The sequence below is a fragment of the Bubalus kerabau genome, chromosome 2 (genome assembly GCF_029407905.1).
Source record: "Bubalus kerabau isolate K-KA32 ecotype Philippines breed swamp buffalo chromosome 2, PCC_UOA_SB_1v2, whole genome shotgun sequence".
Taxonomy (NCBI): Eukaryota; Metazoa; Chordata; class Mammalia; order Artiodactyla; family Bovidae; genus Bubalus; species Bubalus kerabau.
In genome coordinates this window covers 45,183,915-45,202,308 of record NC_073625.1, presented here as the reverse complement: position 1 = coordinate 45,202,308, position 18,394 = coordinate 45,183,915, and the positions used below count along the sequence as shown (strand labels likewise).

At 47.1% G+C, this 18,394-nt stretch overlaps 1 pseudogene; it reads left to right on the top strand.

Moving 5' to 3' along the window:
- Positions 1–18,394, top strand: part of LOC129643282 (frizzled-3-like) — an 83,632-nt pseudogene that overhangs the window by 61,220 nt on the left and 4,018 nt on the right.

Below are 18,394 nucleotides of genomic sequence, written 5' to 3'. Positions count from 1 at the left end.
GAAGGCAGTGGCACCCCACTCCAGTGCTCTTGCCTGGAAGGTCCTGTGGATGGAGGAGCTTGGTAGGCTGCAGTCCATGGGGTCACTAAGAGTCGGTCACGCCTGAGCAACTTCACTTTCACTTTTCACTTTCATGCATTGGAGAAGGAAATGGCAGCCCACTCCAGTGTTCTTGCCTGGAGAATCCCAGGGACGGGGGAGCCTGGTGGGCTGCCGTCTCTGGGGTCGCACAGAGTCAGACACAACTGAAGCGACTTAGCAGCAGCAGCAGCAGGGACTGTCTGCTCTTTGAAAGAGTCAGTATTTCATCCTGTAAAAATCTTCTGTCATGGTGTCTTTGAAGTAGAGAGAGAGAAATTTCATCTTTCCAAACTGAAATTCTGCAGTTCTCCATTCCTCCCTGTCTCTTGGCCTTTGGCAACCATTGTTCTACTTTATGAATTCTACTTTATGACTGCTCTGGGTACCTCATATTAATGAAGCTCAAACACTAGAATTTTAATATTAGTTTTCATTCAGGATTTTACTTCAGAGGAATTTATACAGACTTGTAAACTGAGCACTAGAGCTATTGAATTCCTATTTGAAGTGATATCCATACATAACTGAAGAAGATTTACTGTTACTGAGCATGCCTAAAAGAATGCTTGTCAACTTTTGATGATAATTCTTAATGAGAGGTTTTTAAAATGTATTAAGCAATGATGTTATCCTTGAGGTAGCCTCCTCAGGTGTCTTGGAGAATGTAATATTTGAATATATGTTCACGTGAATATCAGTGTGGTTTCTTTGTAGTCATTCCTCATATTAATGAAACTTTCAAACATTTGAAAAATGTTTCAGGTAGTTGATCACATTGTTTCCAGATACCCAGTTGGGTTTAAAGTAAATTGCATGTATTTAAGTCCCTGATTTGAAGAAAAGTGGGCTTGTGTAAAATATTTTAAAATATTTAAAATGAATGACCTTGCTGAAAACTGGAATTCACTGCTTGGATTTTAAAATGCTTTACACCAACTATTTTTTGCAAGAACACTTTTTAAAAAATGTGTTAAATAATTCTTGAGAAAGTAATATTTAATGCCTGAAAAGAGTTGGTCGTGAAATATAGCTTGAGTTTTCAGAATAGTGTTTATTTTACAGTTTAAAATCAGTCAAGTTTATTCCTAGAATATGTTTCATCTTATGTATTATTTAAATAACAGTAATTTTCCAGGTACTTAGTTTTTTTTTTTTTTTTTTTTTTTTTTTCCTTTTAAAGTATTTCCTTCTATTTATTTAGGGGCTTCTAAGTATTCATATTATTATGTACAGGCTGTAAAATGCTATCAAGGGGCACTTTTGGAGAGATAAAATATACAAGTCATTTTGACCTGTGCTAAACAGACTAAATAGCCTAAGCCATGAGTTCCGTTTCAGTCTTAACTCAGATCAGCTGGTGGTGGTGGAGGTGGTCATTCGATAAGTCGTGTCCGACTCTTTGTGATGCATGAACTGCAGCACGCCAGGCTTCCCTGTCCTTCACTATCAAAGAGCCCTGTCTTCGTCTTTTTGGGCTACTGTTATAAATCCCGTAGACTAGCTGGTAAACAACAGAAAGTTGTTTCTGGTAGGCCTGGAGGCTGGGGAATCCCAAGATCACCAGCAGGTGCCATGTCTGGTGAGGCCTGTTTCCTGGTTCCTAGACTGCCTGCTGCTTCTCCCTGTCCTCGCAGCACAGGAGCCCATTCCCTCCTGGCCTGACCCCTCCCAGAGTGCCTGCCCCCTAAGATCATCACCACATGCGGAGTGAAGTTTGAGGGCCCATAAACCGTCAGCCCATTGCAGTCCTTAAGTATACCCTGCATTATTTCAGTCCTTTGAAATAATCTGAGCTTTCCTAATGGCCCAGTATACTTTTTGTTATATGTTCCTTGGGCTCTTGAAAATAATACGTATCAGTGGGAATGCAGTGTTCCGTGTGTATCAGTTAGATCAGGTTTGTCACTCATGTAATTCAGATTCTGGAGGCCATATTGAGTAAAAGCAGAAGTAGGTGAAATTACCTGTAATATATTTTATTTTAACACACCCAAAATATTATCATTTCAATGTGTAATCAACATGATAAAACCTAATGAAATATTTCATGTTCTTTTTTTCATGCTAAGTCTTTAAAATCCAGTGTGTGTTTCAGGCTTGCAGCGCATCTCATGTAGAGCAGCCACATTTCAGGTACTTCATGGCTGCAGGTGACTGCGTACCAGGGGGCCCAGTTCCACGAGAGATGTGTCTTTAACATCTCCCACTGGGATTATGAACTTGGCTGTTACTCCTTTTCTATTTCTGTCAGTTTTTATATATTGATATTTTGAGGTTATGTTATTAGGTACATTCAAATTTAGAATCCTCATCTTCTTGCTAGACTGAACTTGTATCAGTATGAGATGCTCCTTTTTATTGCTAGTAATGCTTCTTTCTTTAGACACTATTTGACAGTGGTATTTGCCATGTCAGTTTTCTGTCCTTGTTGGCCTGGATATCTTTTACTTTCACCTGTCTAAAATACCTTCCATCTTAACATGTACCTCTGTGAATAGTGTATAGTTTTCATTGTAATCAGTTGGACACTTTATCTTTTAATGAGAGTATTGGCTCTGTTTATAATGTTGATATTTCAGTGTGTAGACACCATGTTGCTGTGTGTTTTCTGTTTGTCCCAACTAGTCTGTGTTCTTCTCTCTTGCCTTCTTTTAGAAGTATGAAGTGTTTCTCTAATTCTGTGCTCCTCTGTCAGGTTGTTGGGTGCACATTTGCAGACACAGTGTGTGTTTTACATTCAAGTCTAACTTAGTACTTTTACTGCCTCCCCGACACGACTGTTTCCACCTTGTCACTGTTATACTTTAAATTGTTAGATATATTTTTGGCATTAACATCATTGTTTTGTAGAGTTAATATTTACCCTCAGAGTTACCTCATTGTTGATCTTTACTTGTTTTTTATATTTCCGTCAGAGACTACTTTTCTATTTCCCAAAGCACTGCCTTAATATTTTTTTTAGTTAATGTCTGTGGGTGATAAGTTGTCTCATTTCCATTTGTCCTAAAAATCTCTATTTTGTTTTCACTTTTGAAGAGTGTTTTTGTTGGGTATAGAATTCCAGGTTGGTGGTTATTTGTTTTTCAGCATTTTACAGATGCCAGTCCATTCTCTTCTGACTTCCTTGTTCTTGGAAAGTCAGCTCTCAGTGTTGTTGTGCCATTAAAAGCCACACTTTTTTCCCTCTGAGCACATGAACATTTTCTTCTTGCCTTAGGCACCCGCAGAGCTGCTGAAACCAATGTGTGGTTTTCATTTTTGAGTCAATGGTCTGATTCTTGAACTATCTCTTGGCACTGTCCCTGTCAGTCAGTTCAGTCGCTCCGTGTCTGACCTGTTGCAACCCCATGGACTGCAGCACGCCAGGCTTCCCTGTCCATCACAACTCCTGGAGCTTGCTCAAGCTCATGTCCATTGAGTCGGTGATGCCATCCAACCAGCTCGTCCTCTGTCGTCCCCTTCTCCTCCTGCCTTCAGTCTTCCCCATCATCAGGTTCTTTTCCAATGAGTCAGTCCTTCGCATCAGGTGGCCAAAGTATTGGAGCTTCAGCATCAGTCTTTCCAATGAATATTCAGGATTGATTTGCATTAGGATTCACTGATTGGATCTCCTAGTAGTCCATGGGGCTCTCAAGAGTCTTCTCCAGCTCCCCAGTTCAGAAGCATTGATTCTTTGGCGTTCAGCCTTCTTCATGGGCCAACTCTCACATCCATACATGACTACTGGAAAAACCATAGCTTTGACTAAATGAACCTTTGTTGGCAAAGTAATGTCTCTGCTTTTTAATATGCTCTCTAGGTTTGTCATAGGTTTCCTTCCAAGAAGCAAGCATCTTTTAACTTCACCATCTGCAGTAATTTCAGAGCCCAAGAAAATAAAGCTTGTCACTGTTTGCATTGTTTTCCCATTTATTTGCCATGAAGTGATGGGGCCGGATGCCATGATCTTCATTTTTTGAATGTTGAGTTTTATGCCAGCTTTTTCACTCTCCCCTTTCACTTTCATTAAGAGGCTCTATAGTTTCAACCCCTGGAAGCATTTCTTATTCCCCTTTCTGTCTTTTCTCCACCATGAGGGTCCCCATTTATAGTTTTTAACAACGTAGTTTAACAACAGACTCCTTCAATATATTCTATACTTTTCCCCTCTTATATATATGTTTTAACCGATCCATCCTTCAGTTCACTGATTCTCTCTTCAGCTGCATCCAATCTCATGTTAAGCCCACAGACTGAGTTCTTAAATTCAATCACTGTTATTGTAAAGTTCTAGAGTCGGTTTTGATTCTCAGAAATTTTTCCTTTTGTCAAGTATATTTTTGAACAGGTGACGTTTGCATCTGATACCTGTAGCATACCTCTGATATGCTGATATACATCTGATACCTCTGGATCTGGTTCAGTTCTTTTTCTCTTGGTCCTATTTGTTGTTACACCCTCTTTTGCTTTTTTGGTTGCATGTTGGACACTATGTTTGGAAAACCCTAGAGGTTCTGAGTGATGCTGCCTTCTCCAGAGTTTCCTCTGACGCAGAACTCCAGTGGGAACAGAGCTGTCTGTTCACTCAGGGCCTGAGGGACTTGAGGCTGGGGGGTCCTTGTAAGCTCAGTCTCAGCAGCCTTCACCCACCTTCTTCCCTGACACCAGGGAGCTTTCCAGCGTCTCGCTCTGAAGCCGGGGGTGCCTTCCAGGGCCCCCCATTCTCAGCAGGTCCTGAAGCCCACTGTCTGTCTCCTGAGCACCACGAGGTGACTGATACTCAGTGCTCAGCTGGTTTGGGCAGAGTGTTGGGGATGTTTTCTGACATCCGGACTGACTCGTCAGGCCTGCGCTCGATTTTTTGTCTCCACAGCCCAAGGAACCCTCCAGAGCTGTGTTATACAGCCCCCTCTGCTTGACTTTTTCCCTGCCTTTTCTTCGCAGAGTCAGCTTTGCTCAGATGCCCCGAGGGAAGGAGCGGCCCTCTCAGTTTCCAGCTCCCTCATTGGGCTTCCCTTTTGTTTGAAATCTTGGATTGCGGCTAAAGCCTTTGACTGTGTGGATCACAATAAACTGTGGAAAATTCTGAAAGAGATGGGAATACCAGACCACCTGATCTGCCTCTTGAGAAATTTGTATGCAGGTCAGGAAGCAACAGTTAGAACTGGACATGGAACAACAGACTGGTTCCAAATAGGAAAAGGAGTTCGTCAAGGCTGTATATTGTCACCCTGTTTATTTAACTTATATGCAGACTACATCATGAGAAATGCTGGACTGGAAGAAACACAAGCTGGAATCAAGATTGCTGGGAGAAATATCAATAACCTCAGATATGCAGATGACACCACCCTTATGGCAGAAAGTGAAGAGGATCTCAAAAGCCTCTTGATGAAAGTGAAAGTGGAGAGTGAAAAAGTTGGCTTAAAGCTCAACATTCAGAAAATGAAGATCATGGCATCCGGTCCCACCACTTCTTGGGAAATAGATGGGGAAACAGTGGAAATAGTGTCAGTCTTTATTTTTCTGGGCTCCAAAATCACTACAGATGGTGACTGCAGCCATGAAATTAAAAGACGCTTACTCCTTGGAAGGAAGGTTATGACCAACCTAGATAGCATATTCAAAAGCAGAGACATTACTTTGCCAACAAAGGTTCGTCTAGTCAAGGCTATGGTTTTTCCAGTGGTCATGTATGGATGTGAGAGTTGGACTGTGAAGAAGGCTGAGCACCGAAGAATTGATGCTTTTGAACTGTGGTGTTGGAGAAGACTTTTGAGAGTCCCTTGGACTGCAAGGAGATCCAACCAGTCCATTCTGAAAGAGATTAGCCCTGGGATTTCTTTGGAAGGAATGATGCTAAAGCTGAAACTCCAGTACTTTGGCCACCTCATGTGAAGAGTTGACTCATTGGAAAAGACTCTGATGCTGGGAGGGATTGGGGGCAGGAGGAGAAGGGGATGACAGAGGATGAGATGGCTGGATGGCATCACTGACTTGATGGACGTGAGTCTCAGTGAACTCCTGGAGTTGGTGATGGACAGGGAGGCCTGGTGTGCTGCGATTCATAGGGTCGCAAAGAGTCGGACACGACTGAGCGACATATCTGATCTGAGCTGAAGGACCTCTTTTCAGAGAAGGCAATGGCACCCCACTCCAGTACTCTTGCCTGGAAAATCCCATGGATGGAGGAGCCTGGTAGGCTGCAGTCCATGTGGTCACTAAGAGTCGGACACGACTGAGTGACTTCACTTTCACTTTTCACTTTCATGCATTGGAGAAGGAAATGGCAACCCACTCCATTGTTCTTGCCTGGAGAATCCCAGAGATGGGGGAGCCTGGTGGGCTGCCATGTATGAGGTCACACAGAGTCGAACATGACTGAAGCGACTTAGCAGCAGTAGCAAGGACCTCTTTTAAACAGTATTTAGCTTTTCTAGCTCTTGGTAGGCTGACCTACAAGCTGCTTGCGTCTGTCACTGGGAGTGGAGACACCCTGGCGGTCTTCTGTCATGTGAAGCCACATGTAAGAGTCACAGTAATTGTATTGATCAACTTTATTTGATACTGGGGAAAAGAAGAACCAGGGGTCCTTGCTTGGTACTCATGATTGTGTTTCTGATCAGAATCCCCAGCTTGCCTGGGCTGTTTCAGTGCCACGTGAACTTAGGAAGGAGGTGGAGCAAGCGGCCCATGCAGCCTGGAGATAGAGGAGCCAGTCTGCCCTCTTCTCCTGCCCCTGCTGGCCCAAGGCAGGCCTTGAGATGATGGGCTGCTGGTGGTGGATGAGAAGGCTGAAGAGGGAGGGGTTACATGACCTGTATTCTGTGACATGGTCACATGTGGGTTTTCTTTTTCAGTTTGAAAAAATGACTGTTTTTAGTCTTCACTCCAGTTTCACTTTAAGGTGGAAAATGAAGATTTTATTAGTAAAGTTGAGTACAGTGACCTTACAGTCTTTTTGAAAGCAACAGTTGAGGTTTTAAAAACACATCTCAGAGAACTCCAGTAGATAAAGCCAAAAAAAGAGAACGTGTTCAGGGTGAACTGTGGGTGGGACCCCAAACTGTACTCTGTCTCTCCCAGAGTGTGTAATTGCTGAGATGGGTGGATATAGGACCCCAAGCACCCTGGGGACTGAGGTCCTCAAGTGACAGCAGAGGTCCGGGCTGAGCCAGGAGCAGTGTGGAATGTGTCCTGGCGGGTGGAGAGCTGCGAGGGTGGGAGTGGGGCCAAGAGAGGGGTGGGAGACTCAGGCGGGGTGTGGGAGGTGCTGGCTGTCGCGGATCGAGGCAGGGACACCCCTGAACCTCCACCGTGCAGCCCCCACAGAGCAGAGTCGTCTGGCAGCCCAGGGTTGAAGTTAAGAGGGCGAGTTCGCAGCAGATTGAATAAACCCCTGTATCCACTGTGGGTTCATTTTAAGGGCCTGGAGCGAGGTTGGTCAAGCCCTTGCTGAGCTCGAGTGAGGGAGTCCGACAGGGAGGACCGAGCTCAGGGTGAGAGTGAGGGGCAGCTAGCGTGGTGAGTCCTCCTTAGCTGGGTGGGTTCTGGGGACACCCTTGAGTTCAGGGGTGCCCTTTCAGTAGCCTCACTGGAGGCTTGTTTTTGGGGGTGGAGGGGGCAGAAGCCCACTTAGAAAACATGCTTATTCCCAGGGGTGGTTGTTTCTGAAGGAGTTTATACTGGTCGGTTCGACTGTGACCCAGTACCTTGCAGGGTCATGTTTGACAGGGGGCCTGAGCCGTGGGCACGGCCTGCCTTCTCCTGCACCCCACACTCACCTGTCGTCTTTTTGGCAGCCCCTCCCCACTCTCTGCATCCTTGATGGTGGGCCTGAGCCCAGCCCCCCTGTTACCACGGAGCCCCTTTTGACTGAGCGGGTTCCAGTTCTGGGCTCCTGGGAGACGTGCTGGAGGCAGAGCCTTCGTGCCATTTCTCCTTGAGACAGCAGTGCTGGTGGTCATAGTGTGAGAGCAGGGTGTGAGAGAGTGGTGTGTGAGAGCGGTGTGTGTGAGAGTGGTGTGTGAGAGTGGTGTGTGTGAGCGCGGTGGTTGTAGTGTGAATAGTGGTGGTTGTAGTGTGAGATTGGTGGTGATAGCTCGGGAGCTGAGGCATCCTACCATGAAACAGCGGTTGCCCCCAAGTGGGGGGCTGCCCCCATCCACGAGGATGGGTCGCAGAAGGGCCTGCCTGTGGGCGCTTTTTCAGTGCTGCAACCCCAAGGCAAAGGCCAAGACTAGGAAGAACTTGGCCTCAGCCCAAGTCCTGGAAGCAGAGTGGCCTGAGGTGAGAGCAGCCGGGGGCTGGGCCCGTCAGATTGGCCCTCACCCAGCGAAGTGTTGGGGTTGTGTTTCATTTTGTTAGCATGGTTGTGGGCCCTGTCAGCCAGGGCGTTTTGGCCTTAGTGGGCAGGATCGACCCCAGCAGGTTTACCTTCTAAGAGGTTGTGCAGGTGCTCCGTGGAGGATGGGCGGGGGCCTCACAAGAAGGGAAACACTGGCTGGAGGAGTCACTGGGGACTGAGCTATCGAGTCAGTCCTTGAAGCAGAAAGGCTAAGCCCCTTAACGTCTCCCTTTTTCCAAAGAAAGGATATACGGGCTGGAGGAATCTCTGGGGCATGAGGCTCGAGCTAGAGAGTCAGTCCTTGAAGTAGAAAGGCTAAGCCCATTAATGTCTCCCATGTTACAAAGCACAGACCAGTGTGTCCAGTATTTTAATCATGGGTACCTACTGCATATGTGTATGACATACACCCTCATAGCTACACATGTCTACTACATGCATCTTACAAGTGCTGGGCACTGTTCTGGGTGCTGAACACTCAGTTTGTAGTAGGGGATACGTAGCCCAGGATTTTTTAATTTCTGCAAAGAAAAAAGAATGAAAGACTCCGTGTGGTTCAGTTTGAGCAAGTTCACCACATGGACGGCCCCGCATGCACGCAAATTGTGGTAAAATACATATAACATCAGTTTAACATTTTAACCAGTTGATCGAATGACTGGGTGACTTCAGTAGAGTCAGGCTAACAGATGGCCCTGAGGTGCCATCCGCCTTTCTCCCAGAGGAACACTCCAAAGCCTGGTGGCCTTGTAGACCTTCCCTTTTTTCTTCACTCTCCCCAGTGGCTTAAGTCATTGGTCTGTGTGTTGTTTAAGAACCTCTTTATCCACTTTGTTGTTAGGTTTATGTTTTGGAAAGCTGATCAGACGTCCCTGGGTCTTGAGAAGGCCGGCTTGGATTCCGGGTTCTCCCCTGCCACGTGCCTGCCAGGTCGAGGTGGAGGCTGAAGGCCGGTCTGAGTTGTGGTGGTCTGTGTGGTCTTGGGGTCAGTGGACCCCCTCTTCTCTGGAAGGGCAAGGAAATCCTTTGTGTGGAGCCTGGAGAGACTTGACAGCGTCAGTCTTCACAGTCTCGCTCTCTTTTTAATTTATGTTTGCATTTAGTTTCTCATTTAACTTTTCTAGGAGTTTTCAACTCTACAGATATGTAGGGAGCAACTTCGTAAAAAAGAAGATGAAATAGAAGAGCTGAAAGCAGAAAGAAACAACACCAGGGTCAGTAGGGGGATTCTCACATGTTGACATTTGCCCCGCGGGGTTCACCGCTCCCTCTGTGTGCTGTCTTTAAACTCTGTCTGATTTTCAAATCATTTTTCACATTTTCCCACTGAGCAGACCAGGGTGGATCAATTCGGGGTTCTCATACCTTCCTTCAAATTTATGATGAGAGCTAATGTAGTTTTAGTACATTTGAGGGGGGAGTTCTCCTAACTTAGATTTTTGTCCACGCTACACTTTGTGTGGGATCTTAGTTCCCGACCAGAGATTAAAACCCATGACCCCTGCAGAAGTGTGGACTCTTAGCTACTGGGCCCCTAGGGAAGTCCACTCTAACTTTAAACTTAACTGGCGGGATTCCGACATGCCTTAGCATGTTTCCGGCTATAGCGTGAGGCTGAGAGGAGTTATCGGCCCTGAATTCGAGCATGAGGTTGAAGGTGTTCCTTTGGCCCTGCCCTGCAGCTGCTGCTGGAGCACCTGGAGTGCCTGGTTTCCCGGTATGTGCCGTCCCTCCGGATGATGGCGGGCAAGCAGCAGGCGCAGTCCCCAGCCGGCCTGACCAGCGAGGTGGAGGTGCTCAGGGCACTGAAATTGCTCTTTAAGCACCACAAGGTCCTGGACGAGAAGGTACCAGCCACCTGGCCATCCTGGATTTGTACACTTGCTGCCTTGTTAGGTGGATGATGCACGTATTTATGTAACTAGTTGACTTTTGAGCTTCTTGAATTCTTGTATATACATTTTTTTCTGTAAGAAGTCAGAGTTTTATATGGTTAAAAAGCGTTGCCTACGTACATGCTCAGTCATATCTGAATCTTTGCAACCCTGTGGACTGTAGCCCACCACGCTCCTCTCTTCATGGGGCTTCCCAGGCATGAATACTGGAGTGGGTGGCCATCTTCTACTCCAGGGTATCTTCCCGACCCAGGGATCGAACCTGCCCTCTTGCATTGGCAGGCGGATTCTTTACCACTGAGTCACCTGGGAAGCCCCCAGTTAAAAAGTATTAGTTGGCATGAATGTCTCAGGATTTGTTATATTCTGTATATCAACTTGCAGTTAAAAACTAGGTAATGGAATTAATTTCGGATAACATTTTGTTCTCTCAAACTTAGAATTTAAAGCTGTTAACAAGCAGATTTTCTTGAGATCAATGAGAGACATTAAAGGTATTCTGTTACAGTATCCATGTAGTAGGGTGAGTATACACTAAGAAGTGTACTAAGGTATATACAACACACAGTGACTCGGTCTCTTTTATTTGAGTTGAGAGCGCGATTACGAGTAGCACTCGAAAGGTGTAGTTGGTTAGAAGAAGAATTAGGTGCCACACATAAAGAGGTAAGTTTGATCAGTCATCATGTAATTTCAGTGAAGGGTTTGTCATTTGAATCCTTTCATTTTAAAAAAGAATGAACGCTGTAGTGGTGGGCATCAGATGTTATTTATCTTTCTGATTGAGGACCTGCCCACCTAGGTTATTTTAATGACTAGTAAACTAGACTTGTGAAAGTGAAAGTGGAGAGTGAAAAAGTTGGCTTAAAGCTCAACATTCAGGAAACAAAGATCATGGCATCCGGTCCCATCACTTCATGGGAAATAGATGGGAAAACAGTGTCAAACTTTATTTTTGGGGGCTCCAAAATCACTGCAGATGGTGACTGCAGCTATGAAATTAAAAGACGCTTACTCCTTGGAAGGAAGGTTATGACCAACCTAGATCGCATATTCAAAAGCAGAGACATTACTTTGCCAACAAAGGTCCGTCTAGTCAAGGCTATGGTTTTTCCTGTGGTCATTATGGATGTGAGAGTTGGACTGTGAAGAAGGCTGAATGCTGAAGAATTGATGCTTTTGAACTGTGGTGTTGGAGAAGACTCTTGAGAGTCCCTTGGACTGCAAGGAGATCCAACCAGTCCATTCTGAAAGAGATCAGCCCTGGGATTTCTTTGGAAGGAATGATGCTAAGGCTGAAACTCCAGTACTTTGGCCACCTCATGCGAAGAGTTGACTCATTGGAAAAGACTCTGATGCTGGGAGGGATTGGGGGCAGGAGGAGAAGGGGATGACAGAGGATGAGATGGCTGGATGGCATCACTGACTCGATGGATGTGAGTCTCAGTGAACTCCTGGAGTTGGTGATGGACAGGGAGGCCTGGTGTGCTGTGATTCATAGGGACACAAAGAGTCGGACACGACTGAGTGACTGAACTGAACTGAACTGAAACTAGACTTGTGGCTTAGAGCTGCAGGATCTCTTAAGTACCCCTTTGTCTGTCCAGAAGAAGACAAATTCTGACTCTGATTACCTGGTGGTATTCGGGATGGATAGCATCACCATGTATTTTCCTTTCTTGTTGTGTTTTCAGTTTAGAGTTGAGTTTTTCCAGGTGGAGTTTTGCTGTCTTTACTTCTTTACTGTGATTCAATTTTTTGGTTTTAGCAGATGATTCTTACAGAGGAGAATAACCAGGAAAAGATACTAATGGACAGGGTTCTTGATGTACATCACGAGCAAGAAAACATGCCAAGTGCCAATGGAAAGGCAAGTCCTTGGTCTTGCTCTCTGTCTGGTTCTCGTCTTACCATCCATTCTATGCAGGGCTGTTGGGACCTCTCAGCAATGCACCATGTAGGTCTGAGCGGCCATGAGGGTCCTGTGAGCTCCCAGAGCACAGAAGGCAGTTTTGACCTCGGAAGTACTGTGTTCCCTCCCTCCCAAAACCAGGCTGTGTGAGGCTTCCTTTCCCCCTTAGAGACCCGCCGATGGCTCTCTAAGCCATGAGGAAGACCTGGCTAAGGTGATCAAGCTCCATGAGATTATAGAGAGGCAGTCATGGGAGCAGAGCCAGATGAAGGAGCGCCTGGCAGCCTTCTCTGCCCACGTGACAGAGCTGGAGGAGGACCTGGACACAGCCAGGAAGGACGTCCTCAAGTTCAAGGACATGAACAGGAAACTTAAGCGGGACGTCCGCGAAGTGAGTGATGGTGGCTGTGTCTGTTGTCCTGAGGTGGAATGTGGGTCCCTTGTTCTCCTGGGGATCTCAGCCTTGGGATGGTTGCATGATTAAGAGCAGAGCACTGGAGAGACCGTGACTGGCTGCCTCCCCGCCTCTGTGTCGAGGTCTCTGGGGTAGAAGAGGCCTGGTCCAGGTGGTCCGTTGGCAGTGGACCAACATGAGGGCAGCCCTGGCGCTGTGCTACAGCCTGGGTGTGGACTCCTCATTTCCACAAGTTCTAGGGGGCCCAGTGTGTTCCTTTTTAAAAAATTAATTCATTCATTTATTGGCATATAGTTGCTTTACACTGCTGTGTCAATTTCTGCTGTACAGCAAAGTGAATCAGTCATCTGTCTATCTATCTATCTATCTACGTATCTGCTTCTCTTTTAGATTTCCTGCCCATTTACTTCACCACAGAGCACTGAGTAGACTTCCCTGTGCTGTACGCTAGGTCCTTACTCATTGACTTTATGCGTAGTATCAGTGCTGTATATATGTCAACCTGAGTCTCCCGGTTCATCCCCCCACCCACCCCCCTGCAACTGCCTGTCAAATGTGTTCCTGATGATGCTGAATTTTCCTTCTGATTCACTCAGGCGAGTCTGGTGACACCTGTGGAGCCCGTTCTCTCGGAGAGATGGGAGCATGCTGTGTGGGCTCTGCTGAGGCAGCCTGCCTGGCCATCTTCTCTAGTTTTCTGAGGTTCCGCTCCTTGAAGGTATGTGTGACAGAGTGATACCGGTGGTCAGACAAGTCGAGTGGCATTTGCTCACCCTCAGATCCTCAGGCCCAAACTGTGTAACCATGTCTGTGGGTGTCGTGATTTATGAGAAACTCCCTAGCCGTCATTGTGAAAACAGAAGAGTGCTGGGGGCTCTGGCCTCCACCTGTGAGCCTCACCTCTCCTCTGTGGGCAGACAGACAGCACCCACCCTGCTCCCCCTCCCCCATGAGACCGTCTCAGAGAGAACCCCTCCAACATGTGGTACAGCAGGTGTACTTGTTTAGTAGCTTTGTGTGAATAATTCTGTGTGAGAACTCAAAACAAGTATTTGCACAGGTTTGTATAACCTATTCACAATACTCTTTGGCAACAGGAGATTAGGTGTCAGAGTTTAATATGTATAGAATTCTAGAAAAAGCGTTTTTAAGACCTTTCACTTTTAATGTTAGGACTTTGCCCACATTGGTTACTTAGTGACCAGGGAGGGACCTGAAATGGATTTTGAACTGGCTGACAGGAGTTGCACCAGCAGCAAGTTCTGGTCCTGGTTTGAGCGTTTCATCCATGTGGTGTAACTCTGCTTTCAAAGAAATAGGCTTGAGAAGGCTGCTCCCAGTTGTGTACAATTTGACTTCTGTTTCCACTCGTTAATATTCTTACTTTAATTCTGAGGAAATTGCATGAGACTTTTCCAACTTTTACTCAAGGAAACGAGCCTCAGAGCTCACCGTTGGATATGTTGAGGGTCCCTCCCTGTTCTGGGTCAAGCCCGCCTGTATGGTGTAGCAGACAGAGGTCCTGACTTCATGCCAGATACCTTCCCTCCTGGAATTCTTGCAATAACAGGGTAGTTTAGGATATTTTTTGTTTGCTGTTTGGGTTTATTATGTAGAAAAGAAGCTTGGTAAACCGAGTGGCTAGACAGAACATTAAGACAGATGGGTGCCAATCGTGGCAAATGTGACCTTTGAGGTAGGCGCATTTTTGCTCACATCCAAGAAAACTGCCACATCAAGGACTTTTATTTTGAGGACGTTAACTTTATGTTTGATTTGAAACTTAGGACGACGTCAATGATAAACTTGAAAATGAAATTGCAAATAAGGATTCTAGGCATCGGCAGGTAATGGCCTTTATGAACTGTGTCTGACGTTTATAGTAGTGAATTACTGAGGAAGGAATGTAAAGATCTTTTCATGTGACTCCCACGTTGGAAATCAAGTCCCAGTGTAAAGTTCTTATGACCCTAAAATATTGCGATAAAAAATGTGGATGTACATCATGGTAAATCAGCTGTACTGGAAGGAAATACATTTTTAAAAAATTGGGGGTGACTGCAACTTACAGGTTTGAATTATTTGGGACTTGGTTTAACCATTTTGTGGAATTCCACTCCTGACTCTTGTTTTACTTGAACGTGAATCTGTTGGCTTGTTAGAGTTTTTACCGAAAGAGCAGAGAGCAGCAGGGAACTTCACGGCAGCTGGCTGCCTGTTGGGAACTGGGGTCACTGTGACAAAAGGCAGGGTTAGAGCTCCGGTCTGATTAGGGTTTGTACTTCCTGTGGTTTGGTGAGCCTTACTCACTCCTGTTCCCGAGTGGTCTCAGATAATCAGGATTTAACCAGGAAAACCAAATCTGGCTTCTCCAAAACAAAGTGGGTCAGTCTGGTCTGTGCCAAAGTGTATCATTGTCCCCACCACAAAGATAAAATACTAGAAAGCCATTGAAATGTATGATGGGGAATGCTAATTAAGAGCATTACAATATACAAAATAATGGCTGTAAAAGGCAGATCAGAAAATACTATGTACCATATGGTATTGTTTTCTGAGGGTTTTAAAGCATATCATATTGTTTGTGTACGTACATAGAGTCATACGCACACAGAAAATGTAAGAAAGCTGCTTAGAAACAAATGCTAACCTCTCAGGAACCTAAGCTTATAGATAACTTTAATTTTTTTTCTTTTTTAAAAAAGAATCTGTCTAAATGTTCTACATTGAAAGTTTTTCAGAGCAAGAAGATCTGTTAAAAGAATAATCATGCATTTACAAATATTAGTTGACTGGCATTTCACCAGGCACACTCTTATCAGATCTGTATTTCAGAGGAGATGAAAGCCATATTTTGGCTTACATGCCCGTGGCCATCTGTGGTTGGTAGGGTTCCCTCTAAATGATGATTCTGGTGATGTTTTAAAAAGGGTCTGTACTGAACCCTTCTTCCCTTAACTTGTCAATAAGAATAAGATTCTACAGAAAACTGATCTTCTTTAATATAGAACTTTTTTTTTTTTAAGACGTCCTTGGGGAATGTTTAGGAAAAGCAAATAGTCTGGCAGGAGGTGTTCTGCTCACTGAGACCAAGCCCAGGAACACTGAGAGAAAATTTACCCTGACGCAGCTTCGAAAACAGAACGAATCCAGTAGACACGTACATTCAGGTTTTGTCTCAGCTTACTTAAAGCGACAGTGGCTACACCTCTCGGCCTGTTTGATCCTCTGCTCTCCCTTTGTAGATAGAGAATAAGAACCGCCAGTTGCAGGAGCGCCTGGAGCTGGTAGAGAAGCTGCAGCAGAGGCTGCGGAGGGCGGAGATGCTGCTCGAGGTGGAGGCGGAGCAGGTGCAGAGGGTTGCCGCGCTCTCCAAGCTGCTCTTCTGGGTCCCTGGGGGGCGGGCGCGGGGAGAGCCTGTTCCCCTGCTGCCCCACCACGCCCCTGCCTGTGCTGCTCAGTCCACACAGGAGCGCAGACGCGGGGGTCGTGCTGCCCGTCTGAGATGGGAGCGCTCCCTAAGTGTCAGACAGCCCCCGCTTCTGTGTCATCTCTCCCTTAATGTCCCCCCAGTTTTGTTCTGTGTGTCCCCAGGACGCTTCAGCTCGAAATCACTGCTGCTCAGAGTTCAGTCAGCAATTCAAATCCTAGCAGGATAGAGACCTAGAAAAATCCCATTCTCGTTTAAGAGATGGCCAGAATAGCTCTGTAATGAACAGTTTTAAGTCTATCTATACACTTGTTGAAGAAGTCACAGCGGGGCACGTGCGGACCTGGGGCCCCACTCCCTGCTCGCCATCCCCGGGAGCCCGCGGGTGAGAGGCCACGTCCCAGGGATGTGGCGCTGCTGGGGGCATCATCCCCACTGCCAGCCAGCCAGCCACCCCGTCCTTCTGGCGGGAAAGGTGTTGCCCTGCGCTGCCGGTGGGCACTATCTGGGCATGGAGAGTCAGATCTGGTCTGTGCTGGCGCGGCTGCCGGGAGCGTTGCTTGGAGCTCAGTGAGCGCCTGAGGGGCCATAAGGTCGCGGGCGGCCTCTGATGTTGGGTGCTTGCAGACCCTCCCAGAGCAGGGTCATTAACAGCCGCAAGGGGGCGCCCTTCTGCCTATGATCTTCCTCTCCAGGCTTGATTTCTCCTCTCCCCTGGCATCTCTGCTGTCCGTCCCCGGTCGGCCTTGTAGTCCGACCTTTTGTCTTTCGGAAGCTCTGGCACTCAGGAGGCTAAATGGTTGGAACTTCCTTCCCAGCTTAGGAAGGTAGAACGTGTGCCTCGCGCTTGCCACTGCCTGCTGCCCGTGAACCCGGGGCCTGTGGTCCGCACAGAGCATGGCCCGCTTGCCGCCCCTGCGGTCACAGCCCGCGTGTCGTCAGGACAGGGTCGTTGCGAGCGGAGCTGACGCTGTTCTTGGCCGACGGGTGGTAGAGAGACAGGGCAGCATCGAGGATGGGCTGCGCCAGATGGAGGCCCAACTGGAGGAGAAGAACAAATTGCTGCAGCAGGTGCCTGTGCTGACAGGGAGGCGGCGTCTGGGCGGGAGACGCGGCTTGGGCGGGGGCCAGCGCTGCCTTTCTCCGCCGCTCCCATCTCGGCCACGGAGTGTGTGTGTGTGTGGCCCCATCTGCTGATCGGGGCACCCACCTCCTCGGGAGCAGGGCCAGAGGTGTTCGCCCATAGGTGGTGGGCAGGGGCCAGGGCGTCCCGATGTTCAAAGAGGCTGCTTGTTGCTCTGACCAGCCAGTCCGGGGAGCTGCTTGGGATACAGGTGGACCTCACGACTGCCCCTCAAACAAACCTGAGGGTGCCAGCCCGGGGCCCATGAAACTGAAGGCATGGCGCCCAGGTGTGGAGCCTGCTTGCCTCGGCCATGGCGCTGGAGTCCCACATGCCAAACTGCTGGCCCAGACACGGTGTGTGTGTAGGATGGCTGCTCCTAGGCAAGAGGAGAACCATAGTTGTGCTGCAACAGAAGGAGCGTCAGAAAAGGGTGATGGTGCAGGCTCGCATCACCGAGTCCTGAGAGAGGTTTCCCGGAAAGGTTGGCCACACGGCAATATAGACCATCCAGGAAATGGAGTGGGGATCCCAGGTCCCGCCTCACGTGTCAGTACTGTCCCCACCATGCCTGTGTTTTTGGGCCTGGACTGCAGAGCCTCACAGGCGGGCTCCCAGGGGGCAGTGGTTCTGACTCCCATCATGAGAGCCGCGGTTAGGCGCCCTCCCCGCTTAGGCAGAGAGCTCAATGTCTCCCGATCAGGGGTGCACTTCCCTACTATCAGAACGGCTGCTCAGAGGCTGTTGAGATCGGGATGCTGTTTATGACTAAGCCAATTCAAAGTCAACTTTTGTTTTGCTTTAAAAATCTTTGAATGCCAATGCCTTATTGTGGAAGCTGTGTGACAGGTTTTGTTTCCTTGGGCTCAAAAATCACTGCAGACGGTGACTGCAGCCATGAGATTAAAAAATGCTAGCTCCTTGGAAAGCTATGACAAACATAGACAGCATATTGAAAAGTAGAGACATCACTTTGCCGACAAAGGTCCATATAGTCAAAGCTATGGTTTTTCCGGTAGGCATGTATGGGTGTGAGAGTTGGACCATAAAGAAGGCTGAGCACAAAAGAATTGATGCTTTCGAATTGTGTTGCTGGAAAAGACTCTGCTTTAACAGAAAATAAACTGTTTTTAAATGTATTACGATGGAAAATTTCAAACATGCACAAAAGTGGATGGAGTAGTATAATAAATACCCATGAACTGTCCCGTC